Below are 12,524 nucleotides of genomic sequence, written 5' to 3'. Positions count from 1 at the left end.
TCCTCATTTTATTTTCTTTTCCAGCATTAACCCTCTTTTAAATGAAAAAATGCTCTTCTGCCCTTATTTTTCAAGCTCATCGCTGGCAGCGTTGCATTTTGATGCAGTCTGGTTTGGGTTTAGACAGAGCAAATGTGTGGATTTAGGAACCTGGCAATGTTGCATTTTGATGCAGACTAGCTGAGAGTCTGGTTTGGGTTCAAAAACTGCAAAGATGTTGGTTTAGGAACCTGGCAATGTTGCATTTTGATGCAGACTAGCTGAGAGCCTGGTTTGGGTTTAGAAAGAGCAAATGTGTGGGTTTAGGAACCTTGCCTGGGGTGAGGAATCACGCTCCTGCCTGCTCACTACAGAATCAATCAAAGCCGCACTTAATGGAAGGACAGGAAGGCAGTGGGAGGAGAAGCTGAAACCACATCCCGTCCTTTGTCAGCAGCACAAAGCTGCACTCCCTACCCTTCAAAACTCCTTGCAGGCGGGTGGGAAGCACTGCTGAGGCGCTGCGGGTGCTTCCTCCCGGCAGCTCACTCATCCTCCTCCTCCTCTGCGCCCGCACAGCCTTCGGACCAGCACCGAGGGCTCGTGCCAGCTCTGAGCTGGAATAAACAGGACAGCTGAACGTAGTGCTAGCAAAGGTGACCTTCAAAGCTTGCTGGTGTTTAAATTCAGTGTGCACCCCTCAGGAATTAGCCATTACCTGGTTAATGTGAGGGATGCCGCTCCAGCATGCCGGAGTGCGCTTTATAACGTGAAAATATCGTCGCTCTCTGTCAAGGTTGGCTTGCAAGTTGAGTTTGTAACAAAAAGGTGTCTCTCTAATGACGTCAAGGAAAAGAGAGGGATGGACTCAGGCTGAGGTGGATTGTGACTGTCAAGACACCAACTCACCTCTCCCTTGCAGAGCAGGGGAACCCAGTGAGGATAAAGTTTAATGCTACCCTGTTTAACGATATTTTCACTGCAACCGAACTGTAAAATTAACTGAGAACTAACATTAAAAAAGGATTTTTATTTTACGCTGATCATTAAGTAAGGAGGTTTCACACTTGAGATCTGTTATATTAAAGGGGGCTGAAATTGCTTGTATCAATTACTTTATTCTAAGTGGACAGACTTCTTACGAAATACTGAAACTGTCTTGTGACTATAGAGGAGAAAGCAGACAAATCCTGGGTGGGAAGGGATCTCTCACCTCCCTGTGTGTGAGGAGAGCTGCTACAGACTCCAGGCTTGGCACATGGCACTGTCCCACACGACCTCGGGTAGACCAGGGGCCTCATTTTCTGCCACTGAAACAATCTTGTTCAGGTTCTACTATGTAAAGTAAATGAAGGTGCACTCCACAGGAGCCTGGCAACTTTGCTGTTTACCTTTCAGTAAGTACATCTACGAGTGAGGTTTAAAAAATAAACTGAGGAGCTCAGAGGAACCATCCTCAGCATCACCCAGATAGTTAATGAGTGGACACAGACAGAAGGAAAAAACTGGTTAAGCAGAAAAGCAGCAAGAGCATGAGCAAGTGGGAAGATGCATAGCCTTAAGTGAGTTCTGCACCAAACTGGCTGCTCCAGCAAGCAAGAGTGAAACACAGCGCCTGAAAACTGATGCACTCCTCTAATGATCTCATTGTGGCACCTCTGATACAGCTCAGCGCCACTACAGGTATGCAATTAATTACAGACCAGGTGTAATTCACTTTGCAAATGGAAATTCTATTAATATGTGATTATTAGTTCCACAAAAACTTAATTATTAATTCCATTACTGTTGTCACCAAAGGCAGAAATGCAGTTTGAAATGTAAAACTCCCCTCAGGTAACTTTAAGGCACACAGAAAATGCTGCAAGGAAACAATTTGGAGGGTCCTCAGGCCACTAAAACTTTCCAAGCACAATGCAGCCCACCCAAAGACCTGTGCTTGCACAAGGGCACAGGCAGCTTTAGGAAAGTGCTTCTTTCTGCAGGTTGTGTGTTTTGTTGTGATCATCCTCATCATCCTCTTTTCTCCTAACATCCAAAAAGAGGCATTTTCAGGTGCTGACTTTGCAAGACCAGGCTTGCCAGTGAAGGATGGGTTATCCCCGTTTATACAACTGCTCGTTGTTTATTTCAACACGAGCCCAAGCTCAGCTGTGTGAGGGGGACGAGCACATGGCAGTGCCAGCCATCCAGCTCTGCTGCTGGCATCCACGAGCAGAACTGCTCTTTGTCAAACACCCACAGCCAGGGAGGCTCCATGAAGCCAAGCCCTAAATTTAGAAGTCATCATCCCAAAGCTGTATGTGAAACGATTAATCATGATGACAGCAGCAGCATGTGAAATGGAGTCCTTTGGAGAATAATGCAGACAGGTATTTGCACCTCAAGTAACATTTCAGCCCATCCTAACACATAACAAAAATCTAATTATATTCTGAAGAGGAGGAAAAAAAGAAATATAGTAAGAAGAAAAAGGACCCTTCCTGTCCAGAGTGGCGTTTGGAGTCCCATGAGTACATAACCTGCTGCTTCACAATGGGTGGGGCTTTTCCAGGATCCTATAATGACTCTGGCACAAGGTTTAACCTCAAATAACATTTCAGCCCATCCTAACACATAACAAAAATCTAATTATATTCTGAAAAGGAGGGAAAAGAAGAAATACAGTGAGAAGAAATAGGACCCTTCCTGCCCAGAGAGGCCCTGCTGTGGTGTTCAGCAGCTCCAACAGCTCCTGACCACCAAGCCCAGCACTCCCATGTGTGAACACCATGGGCATCCTTTGTGCCATCCCCCCTGCTTCTATTATTTTGAGCCCTGCAGCTGGCACCTGACTGGGACAGAGACTCAAAACTCCAACACAAGCAGGAACAGTCTTGAATGTGCATTTACCTGCAGCCACTCCTGCTCTGGTCGTTCCTGTGCCAATGCCAGCCCTCATTGTTACGTGATTTTCACCTCCCTACTTTATTTCTTTGACATTTGTAGATGGAACAATTCCATCACTTCCCAGCCCTGGTTTTGCCAGATTAAACAAGCTTTTTATTTCTCCTCATAAAACAGCCCATTTTCCTGATCTGACCTGTCGTTTTCTGTTCTGTTCTGCACCAATGTCCCCTGAACACTGCACTCCTCCATTGTACACAGAGTTGTAAATGACACAGAACCACCTTGCTCATGGCCCCATTGTGCCCCACTGCTGCTGTTATTCCCTCTCTGAAGCACCCAAAGGACTGCACATGCCCTAAGAGCCATTAGCACACGCTGTCTGAGGTTAAGAACTCCAAATAACACTCAACAGTGTGTGCAAGCCACCCTAAATCGACTGATGAGAGATCAATTTTAGCTGGAAAGATCCTCCAGTGTGCAAAATGTTGGTAAACACAGGAAATTTAACTGAGCATGGCCTTAGCAAGCAGGACATCCCCGGGCTGGGCAAAGGGAAATTAGAACACACCTCCAAGAATAAAAGTGATGTAAAAGCTAATCTCTCTCATTGTTGTATAGTCACAAGCTATGTGTTCATTATCTTCCATTAACATATTGTGTCCTCTTCCTTAACTAATAAAACATTTATCTCCAAGGAAATTCTGCAGAAAAGACTGAATTTGCATTCATATAATAGACACGTCAAAATATAAGATGCAAGGACTTGGTATTCCAGCTAAGAGTGTTATACATGATTTGTGTTAGTTCCCCTAAATTCCAGGACAACCCCAGTGAATCCCATCCCTGCCAGTGGCACTGTAGGATCTGACTGCAGATCTGCTGCATTTACTGAGGGTACAACACTGAGCAGGAACTGCACATTTGGGCTGCACATGTTTTGGGGCAATCACTCCCATAATCCAAATGCAGCTATTGAATTGTGCATTTCACAGAGGAAAAGCCAGGTGATGGTGAAGCACTAGGTGGGATAAAATCTGAAAAATGAATAGTAGGGAATTCATGTTTCCCAAGGAGGAGGGAAGGTCTGGGGACAGGAGCTGGAGCACTGGTGCAGCTGGCAGCCCCACAGCACTGCATTAACCACCAGTGCAAAGGCTCTGTGCATGGGAGAGGCTTAAAGGAGAGGAATCTCTGCAGATCATGATCTGCCTCAAAGGCTTTCTGTCAGAGCCAGAACAACCTGGAGTGCTAAAGGTGAACTTCACTTACACATCTGTTGTGCATTTTGCTGCAGACTGTGATGAAAACTTATTCCCCTGCCAACAGCAAAGCCTACCATGATTTTTTTTTCTTTTTAAACTATTTTTGAAAGCCCACTTAGAAAGCAGATGTGCTCCAGGGGACAGAGAAGGCAGCGCCAAATGCAACACTGGGAGGCAGAGCTCAGGATACTGGCATTATAAAACCAGGCAGCAATGGGAAATAGTGTTTTTACAAAGGTTACAAACAGGAATGCAAGGTCTAAGGGCAGTTTTCCAGATGCTGCTCAGCAATATGGTATTGCACATTCCCCCTTTTCCTACCAGTGAGGCAAGCAGAGCCACGCTGAGCAGAGCTGTGATGCTCCCTGGCCACACTGGTCAGTGTCCTGTCACCAAGAGCAGGCACATCCTTCCCTTCCTGGGAAACAACCTCACAGGTGACAATTCCCCAGCACGAGAAGCATCATCCCAGCTCCAGAGCTGAGCCATTCCCCAGTACATCCCCCCCATACCAATGGCTCCTGCAGCTCAGCTGCTGTCGTCTCTGCATCCATAAATCAACTTTATGGAATGCACCAATTCAGGAGCAGTGCAATAAAATACACCTGTATTATTGGAATATCAACTGTGTTTGCAAAGAAACAAGTTTTTGTTGTTTTTTTTTTTTTTTTTTCTACCTCCCCCACTATCTGCAGAGCTGAGCACAGAGCAGGACAGAGGTGAGGGAGAAGTTGTTCACAGCACCCTGAGGATCAGCACTGAGGGGGTCAAACTGTGCACAACCCATGGTAAAACCCTGGAAAACAGAGGCTTTTCACATCCATATTTAAAAAAAAAAAAAACCAAACTATTTCAAGTAGTCAGGCAAACATCACCCAGATGGCAAGTTTGCTGTATCCTTGCTGAAAAATACTATGCAGCCAACAAACCCATATGGCCAACCAGAGGAGCCACATAAAGATAATGATACACCTATACAGGCAAAATGTTAATGAATTAGGCCCAAAGTACATAAAAATCTGCTACCTGGTCCATTACACCTGCTTATGAAATCAATGCTTGTATTTATTTTAACATTTAGTAGCTCATAAAGAGGAGATGGGCAGGCAGGGTCAGTGCAAGGGTGCTGCCATGAGGTCACCTCTGCTTCCCACACCCCAGCCTCTGCCCCCTCTCAGCTGGAAATGGGGGCTCACAGTCTTCAAATTCCCCTGAAGGGGAAAAGGGATAAGACATCCAAGCAGATGGTCTATAAATAAGATTCTGGAAAAATCTCTCCATGCCTGTGGATTTATCTCCTTTAAGAAGGTCAGCCCGTTCGCTGGAGGGTTATTAAGCTCTCTGCCACGTACGTGCAGGCAGTAAAGAGATGCAGAAAGGGCTGCATCACCTGAACCACTGACTCAAACAAATGCCAAACACTGACACCTTAAATGCTCTGCCATCATCACCACCTTCTCCATGGCTCTCATCCATGCAAGAGCCATTTCTGTTGTTTTCCAAGACAACACTGAGCTGAAAAAGACATAGGAGGAGATAAGAGCATGATTCTTCTGTATTAGGATGGGCACCCTTGCCCAGGATTCTTCTCCTGGGAAGCTTAGAAGCCTCAGAGAAAAAGGAAAACAATATTATCTCATTTGCTTCTCCTGTGTTCTGCTGCTTTGGAATGTGGTTTGGAGATTGTTTACCCAAAGTGTGAATTGTTTTGACTTACTGGCCAATCAGGGGCCAAGCTGTGTCGGGACTCTGGAAGGAATCACGAGTTTCCATTATTATCTTTCAGCCTTCTGTCTGCATCCTTCCTCTATTCTTTAGTATAGCATTCTTTTATATAATATAATACCATAAAATAATAAATTAGCCTTCCAAGAACATGGAGTCAGATTCATCATTTCCTCCTCACAACAGGGGTCTCAGAAAATACCACATTAGGATTAATCAATTAAGTGGCCATTACATGAGGAACTGTCAGGATGCTCAACAGCCAACAAGATCTGTATTTATGCCCTGCTGCCTGGAATCCCCCACTGTGAAAAATGTGTATTTTATGATTGGCTTTTCACAAATAGGAAAATGAATATTATATTTATTATTTTAGAAAGTTATGCTGTATTAATTTTTAAAGTAGAGTATTAAATATAGTTTAGGTTATAACAATGTTAAAATAAAACTATGTATGTGAGATATTTTTTTAAGACAGAAATGAGGTGCTCCCACCGAGACAGCAGCCACAGGACACCTGAAACTTTACGAGAAAGAGAATTCATTGCTCTCTTATCAGAAGAAATGAACTTCTTCCTGCCTTGCTCGGCCCTGAAGACACCCTCAGGATTCAGAGGAAGAAGCTGACACTGCCCAGACAGAATCCTGTGCTGGAATGGAATTTATACATCATGGATGAGGTGTATGAATATGCAACAGGCTGTTGCTTTTAAGGGTTAATCCTCTGTTGAAGTGAGTCCTTTTTTTGGGCTTGTGTTGCCCACAAAGAGGTACCCAGACTGTCCATAACTCTTTGCTTTTGTTGTCTCATACTGTCCTAATCCAAGTAGTCCAAATGACTATATTATATATATATATATATATACATATATATATGTATATATGTATATATATGTATATATATAAAGTATATGTATATATTGTATAGTATATATACACTATATAGTATATCTACAGTATATATAAAATAGTATATATTTATTTATATAAATAAAAATATATTTAATATATATTTTTATATTATATATTTATAATACAGTATATATTATATTATATAGTATATATATTACATAATACTATACAATATTTAACATATATACTATTACATACATAATATATATACTATTATGCATATAATATTATATATAGTACTATTACATGTTAATTATATATTACTATTTTTATAACCATTTTATTACTATTAAACTTTAAAAAAAATTTTTAAAAGTGATTGGCCTTTTCCACACCCACCAATGATTGTATTAGATATATTACTTATATACATTACTATTATATATTAATTACATATTACTATTTTTATAACCATTTTATTACTATTAAACTTTAAAAATTTTAAAAAACAAGTGAATGACCTTTGTCACACACACACACCCGGGCTCTGAAAGGAGGGATGCTCCAAGTGACAACCCCCCTGGGCACGCCGGGCTTTTGGGCACCCCCGGGCACCCCGGGGCTGTCTCGGCGGCGCTGCCACACGCGGGGCAGTGACAAAAGGCCGGTGCCAGGCGGGCTGTGGTACCCCGCGTGGGCAGCGCCGCAGTGGTTGCCAAGGCAACGGCGGGATGCAGGATTCCTTTCCCATCACCGCCGCGGCTCAAGGATCCATTACGTTCCGCGGCGCGGTGAATAACAAACAGCAACGCCAACAAATCAATGAGACGAGCAGGGGGTTTTTTTTAAGCCCTGCAAAATGCTTGTTTTCTTCTGTATTCCCTCGAGCCCGAGGCTCCCCATCCGAGTTAGAGCAAAGGGATTTCGAATTTGGCAAGAATCTAGGCAACAGATCCTCCTGAAGTGCAAATTGCCACAGTTCCACTGAAGTCAGCAGAGATATGACAATTTACACCCACTTAGGTTCTGCCACTGGGTAATTAGCACATTGCAAATAACTGGAAACAGATTCCCAAATAAGAACACTCTTAAGCTTGAAGCAAGAATGTTTAAAGCAAAAAAAAAAAAACCCTTCAGAGTTTTTTCCCAGGATTAAGGAAATGTGCAGGCTTCTCTGCTGGCTTCTTCTACTATATTACTGGATAAAGTAAAAAATTGTCACTCTTTTTGTTCCCCTGATGACCCAGGTTGAAACCACAGTTGTGTTATCAGCCTTGCTGTACCTGACATATTTTGCTGACATGTGTCCCACCAGGTTCAGCACAAATCCCCTTTCACTATCAACTCCCCACACGATCCAGGACCCATTATCCCAACCACTCACTCCAGTCATGCCCAGGTTTTGTCACCTACCCCATTTTACAGACTTATTTCAAACACAGAGGCAACAATGCACGTGTTGATCATTTGCAGGACATAACAGGCAAGTTCTGTATAATTCCTCTCTTAATCAATACCAAAAAAGGTCAAGCAGAATGAACCCTTCATTCTTTCATGCCTGGCTGACTGGTCTAACATCAGTCCTGGGCAAAGCAGTGGAAAAAAATTGATATGAGATTCAATTAATAAGGAATTAAAGGATATTTTAATGCATTTAATGCTCACCAACTTGGTTCCATGGGAAATACCTCCTGTCAAGCAAACCTGATTTCATTCCTTCAGGAGGCTCAAATGCTGGTTGACAAAAGCCACATATTTGGAAGGCACTTAAAATTCTGTATGGCATTTGACTCTGTACCAAACAGCATTTGAATGTTAAAAACACACCCACATTGAATGGATTAAAAGCTGTCTAGCAGATAGATCTTGAAAGCAGTGGTCAGCTGGTAGCTGTAATTGAATTGTGAGCTTCAGGAGACAAGGGAAGGGATGACCCTGGAGGAGCTCAGGCTTGGAAATGGAGCTCAGCCCACAGGTGCAGGCAGCTGTGGAACCCAGCTGCTGCTGTGTCAGCACTAAATAACAGCAGAGACACGAGGCTGGGGAAGGTTCCTGCAGAACAGCTGGACAGGGATGGCCACAGATCCCCTCCTTTGCCTGAGGAGCAACTGCCTGGCTCTGTCACACTGGAAACAGCTCAAGTGGCACAGCAAGGATGCCCTTCCCTGTCCTTTCCCTGGGATATGGATTCTCCTTGCACCCATCCATCACACCTGAGCTGATACCTCACAGCAGAAGGTGCAGACCAGCCTCTGCCCTCACCCCCTGACCACGTGCAGGCTTCACCCACCACCCACAGGTGAACTCACTGCTGGGAGAGCGCTCAAAAAGGCACAGACACCCAGCAGTGAGAGGTCTCCTGGATCTGCTCCTTCTGCCACCAGCAGCAGACACTCAGAGATTCCTGAGAGCTGGGAAAGCTGCCCTGCCTGCAACTGCCCAGTGACTGACCAACAGCCTGCCTTGCTTCTCACCAGGTTACTCTAAATGCCACGAGTGCTGAGTCAGAGAAATTTAATGTCTTCTCTACACCTCAACAACAAACAAAGCCACAAAATGTCCCTGTGCTCACCTGCCAACAAGTCACTGGCTGGCTCATCTGCATGAAGAACAGGAAGGAGGGAAGGAAGGGGTTATGTGGCCCCAAAGCACTATCACTGAGACAGGATCTCCCACCCACAGCCCTGTCCCTGTCCAGGGTGCCAGACTGCTCAGAAATCCAGCCTGCTTTAGCCACAGCAGCTGATAACCCACTGTCAGGAACTGTGGCTGTGAGGAACACTCCTGTTTTAACACCATCCAACAGGGAGTAGGAGCTTGTCTGACCAACATCTGCCTCTGCTAACAGCAGAGCCATCCTTCCTGTGTCTTTCCTTGCAGCAGAGCTTCCCTTCCATCCCCTCCTCAGAGCAGAGCATCCCTCCCATGTCCCTCCTCACAGCCAGGCTCGTTATTAGCCAGGGAAGCAGAGGATGTCCGATGGCAAGGGGGGAATAAATCATTGTTCCCAGCTAAATGGAGTAGTGCAGATCTGCTGGAAATGCTGCCTTTAGCAGCAGTGCAAATAATGGAGATTGCACGCGCTGGGGCCAAGGCAATGAGCCACCACACTATTGATGGGGCGCTGGCACAGCTGCAGGAGATGTGGCTCACAGCTGGCTTCAACAAAGGCAGCCTTGCTGCTCAGAGCTGAGGATTAATTCTGCTCCTCACCATGCACAGCTTATCCCAGCCAGACCCCAGAGAAGATGAAGGACAAGCAGCTCTTGCTGGTGTCTCCTCCTCAGCCACTCCTGTGCATGGAGGGAGGATTACAGAATGCGTTATATTCACAGAAATGCATTCTGTATTTAGTCTGGGGGAATTATCCACTTGCAGACATGAAACAGAGCCATTACCATACTGGATCCATCCCAGTTCCTGTTCCTGACAGCCACCAAAGGATTTTGCACAAGGCATGAGGAACACCCGAAGGCATTATCCAAAATCCCAAACAGCCTTCCACACTTCCACCTTCCTCACTCTCTCTGGCAGAGAGAACGAGATCTATGAGAAGCATGATTTATCTACACAATTATAATTTACATTTTAATGAATGATGCTGCAACAAACACACCAGTGTATCTCATCTCCAGCATCTAATTCTGTTGATGCCACTCAACATGTTCCACTGTTCACCATTTTTACTTGAAATTCCTGGCACTGCTGGCTATGTAACCTCTTTATTCCGCTCCCCAGGCATCTGCCATCTGCATCTTTGCCCAAATTAAAAAAAGGAAAGCACCCAAGTGGTTCACAGCCACAATGGGGGCAGTGAGAAGGGAATTCCCAGAAAGCCATTCTGATATAATTCCCAGACAGTCAAGCATTCAGGAAAAGGACAGAAGACCTGAATGAACCCAGGGAGAGACTTAGAGGCTTCATTCTCTGCAGGAGTTTGCACAAAGTGCATAACAACATATTAGTGTATAAAGATGAAAGGCCTGTAAATATGTACAAGAAAGCCCAGAATCTCTACAAAAGAAATACAGTGAAAAACAAAATTACAGATGAAAACTAGGCATCAACTGCGACAGCATTTGCTCAAGTCAGGAAAAACAGCCAGGATGTCAAACCAGTGCAATAACTCACTCTTTGGGTTTACTTTTTTAGCCAAAGAACTGCAGCTTCTCATTGATTTTTTTCAGCATATTTAAAAATAGATTAGTACATTACTGCAACTGTGGTGGGGTTTTTTAAACACATGAAGCAAAACAGCATTACAGATACTCCAAGCCTTCGAAATTTTTAAAAATGGGACTTTTTAAGTAGTTGTATGCATTAGTAGCTAATTTTCTACAAAACAGAAAGTCAAAGAGGCTTTTCCATAAAAAGCATCTCTGCCTTGATCCCACCTGCTCTGCACTGGAGCCTTTTATTCCACTCTCTGTGTGTGTCTGCCCTTACAGAGATCCTGGAACCCTTGGGTTCAACTGAGCCTTATTACATTTTAAAGCCTTTGGATGGCAGCAGCAAAGTGTTCTGCACTATAAACCAGAACACAGCTGAGCTTTGATGGGTATGCTGCTTCTTTCTACCCCACAAAACACTTTCTAAATGCTATTAAAATTTAGCATACGCCATAATAACCAGGCTGCCTTTTTTTTTTTTCCACATTTAAGTCAATTGACTTTCAAGTTTTATCTTTCCACATACTTTGAGTCAAATAAAGTTGTTTCTGCAACTCAGGAGGAGGAGGATGTGGCTAATCTTGACGAGCAGCAGTTCCACGAGAAAAATTCTGGGTAACCAAATAAAACTGCCAGTGGCCAGTGGAGACAAAGTAGGAAAGTTCTACATTTTGTGTCTTTTGCAGCTATTAGATTACTCCAGAGTGACAGGGAAGGCAGAGCACTCCTGTCAGAGCATTCTCAGGGGAGGGAGAACAGGAGCAGGAGGATGCAGGCAAAGGTCACTTTTCACATAAACTGGAGGGGCACTGATGCGAGGCTGGGACCAAAAATAACTCCTGGAAATACAAACCTTGGTGCAGGAAGGGAAGGGAACAGACAAACAGTGGGGTCAGGGACCCCTGTCCCACCCAGAGGGACCCCACCTCTCACTTCACCAGGAGAGCTGAACACAGCCCTCAAACACTTATATATTTATATATATATATTTATATTTAACCACACTGTGTTGCCCAAAAGGCAAATCATTCTGAAGGAATGTCACTCAGGGAAGACTCTCCAACTGGAGCTATTGGGCTCTGTCTCTAACATACAAATATAATTACAACCATCAGCCAGTGCTAATGAGTGGGAAGGGGAATGATTTGCATCCAAACTGCAGCCACGTCACAGCAGAAGATGCTTCTGAAACAGGACCAGCAAGGCACTGAGCTAGTAAATCCTCCCATTTAAAGTTTCAGATGATATGTTGGGAGTCATGCTAGAAACTCCTCCTTCCAGCTGAGTCAGGATGCAGAGGCTAAAATGAGCCAAATCTGAGTTATCTTCAAAATAATCAACATGGACAAGGAAAAACAAAATCACCACCCACCACTGCCAGGAGCTGGGCACTGTCCCACAACCCATGTGGGTGGAAGGAGGATGTGGCTGAAAGCTGCAGAGAACAAACCATCTCACATCGAGACTAGGACTTGTGTACAATGCAGGACATTTACAGTAGAAAACTCTTCCTCAGCTCAGGCAGAACATTACAGAAGCCTCAATGGCAGGATGATTTATCATGTGTCAGACTCACCTCCTGGCCCAGTGATGGAAGTTTCATCATTTGGAACACTGGAGGTTCTGCACAGCATTAGGGAACACACCC

General features: G+C 44.3%; 1 protein-coding gene across 7 annotated transcripts in view; it reads right to left on the bottom strand.

Moving 5' to 3' along the window:
- Nucleotides 1–12,524, bottom strand: part of CAMTA1 (calmodulin binding transcription activator 1) — a 245,427-nt gene that overhangs the window by 126,657 nt on the left and 106,246 nt on the right. Inside the window, exon 1 of one of the 7 annotated variants that reach the window (XM_063177094.1) lies at nt 698–801. The exons of the other annotated variants lie outside the window; for them this stretch is intronic. The gene's annotated coding sequence lies outside the window, so the exon portion shown is untranslated. Of the gene's footprint in view, nt 1–697; nt 802–12,524 lie in introns of those variants that run through there. 7 annotated transcript variants of the gene reach the window in all.

Source organism: Melospiza melodia, chromosome 26 (genome assembly GCF_035770615.1).
Source record: "Melospiza melodia melodia isolate bMelMel2 chromosome 26, bMelMel2.pri, whole genome shotgun sequence".
Lineage (NCBI taxonomy): Eukaryota > Metazoa > Chordata > Aves > Passeriformes > Passerellidae > Melospiza > Melospiza melodia.
This window is presented reverse-complemented; position numbering and strand designations above follow the sequence as displayed.